Below are 1,974 nucleotides of genomic sequence, written 5' to 3' on the forward strand. Positions count from 1 at the left end.
ACCTACCTCAAGACCCAATGATACCACTCTTGGGCATATACCCAAGGGATGCTCAACTATGTTCATAGCATCATTATTCATAATAGCTAGAATCTGGACACAACCTAGATGGCCCTCAACTGAAGAATGGATAAAGAAAATGTAGTACATTTACACAACAGAGTATTATTCAGCTGTAAAAATCAATGATGTCATGAAATTTGCAGGCAAATGGATGGAACTAGAAAATATCATCCTGAGTGAGGTAACCCAGACACAGAACGACAAATATGGTATGTACTCACTCATAAGTGGATACTAGATATAAAGCAAAGGATAACCAGGCCACAGCACACAGCTCCAGAGAAGCTAGAGCCTCCATCCAGTAACTGATGGAAGCAGATGCTGAGATCCAGAGCCAATCACCAGGCGGAGCTCCAGGAGTCCAGTAGAAGAGAGGGAAGAGGGATTCTATGAGCAAGGGGTGGGAGTCAGGATCACGATGGAGAAATCTACAGGGACAACTGAGCCAAGCTTGTAAAAATTCACAAACTTTAGACCCACAGCTGTGGAGCCTGCATGGGACTGGACTAGGCTCTCTGCATGTAGGAGACAGTTATGTAGGTTGATCTGTTAGATGGGTCTCTGGCAGTGGGGTCAGGATCTTTCCCTGGTGCATGAGCTGCCTTTTTGGAGCCCATTGCCTATGGTGGGACGCCTTGCTCAGCCTTGATACAGGGGGGAGGGGCTAGGTCCTGCCTCAATTGAATGTACCAGGCTTTGCTGACTCCCCTTGGGAGCCCCTACCCTTTAGGAGGAGGAGATGGGGATGGGTAAGGGGAGGGTAAGTCTGGGAGGGAGCGGGAGGAGGAATGAGAGGGGGAATGTGTGGTTGGTATGTAAAATGAATAAAAAATTTCTTAAAAAATTTGAAAATCTGTAATAAAACAACTTATTTGTCACTGACTGAAAAATATACATACATTTGTATAAATATAATTTAAAATGTTTATATAAAAAACCCATGGTCCACATGTTAGAGAAAACATGCCGCATTTTCTTGGTCTGACCCAATATGCTTATGATCAATTCCTAGTTGCATCTAGTTTCCTACAAACAACACGTTGATGAATACAATTTGACTACGTGGGAAAGGATTTTCTATTTTTCATCGATGCTTTGAAATCATACTCAACAACAGGCAACTTTGCAAAGTTTCAATACATTTCTATGCTGGGTGATGTTTTCATCCCACACACCCATCTTTTCAAACAGTTCCTTGTACTGAAATCATCAAAAATCCTTCCAATATTTTGAAACATTTTCATATTATTGCTATCTATAGTAACCCAACTACATACTAGAACACCAGACCCTTTAGGTATTTTAAATTTGTTATTCTAACTTTTCTTTAAGTAAAACACTTTATGCACAGCAACACAATTCACATATGAATACTACAATAGAGTGACTTAATATAGTTTTAATAATTTATTATTTTATTTTGTGTGCATTGGTGCTTTACCTGCATGTATGTCTTTGTGAGAGTGTTAGATCCCCTGGAACTGGAGTTACAGGCAATTCTGAGCTACCATGTGGGTGCTGGGTGATGAACTCAGGTCCTCTGGAAGAACAGCCAGTGCTCTTAACCACTGACCCACCTCTCCAGCCCCCAACTTGATATAGTTTTAAATGGAGTATAAAGGGGGAAATTTTTATGTCATAAAACCCTTCCCCACAGAGTGCTTTTTTAAAAGTCCCTTTCTAAGTGGATCAGTGCAACCAATGTATTCAGTGTCTAGCCATGTCTAATTCCTATCACACTAATGATCAATTGCATTAAAAGGAACACAGCCTTCACAATGACTGCCTCACAGGACTTTACATGTGTTAGACAAACTCTTTTAATGATTTATTTTTATTTTATATACATTGATGTTTTGCCTGCATGTATGTCTGTGTGAGGATGTTGGATCCCCTGGAACAGGACGTGCA

This window comes from Peromyscus eremicus, chromosome 1, assembly GCF_949786415.1.
Source record: "Peromyscus eremicus chromosome 1, PerEre_H2_v1, whole genome shotgun sequence".
Taxonomy (NCBI): Eukaryota; Metazoa; Chordata; class Mammalia; order Rodentia; family Cricetidae; genus Peromyscus; species Peromyscus eremicus.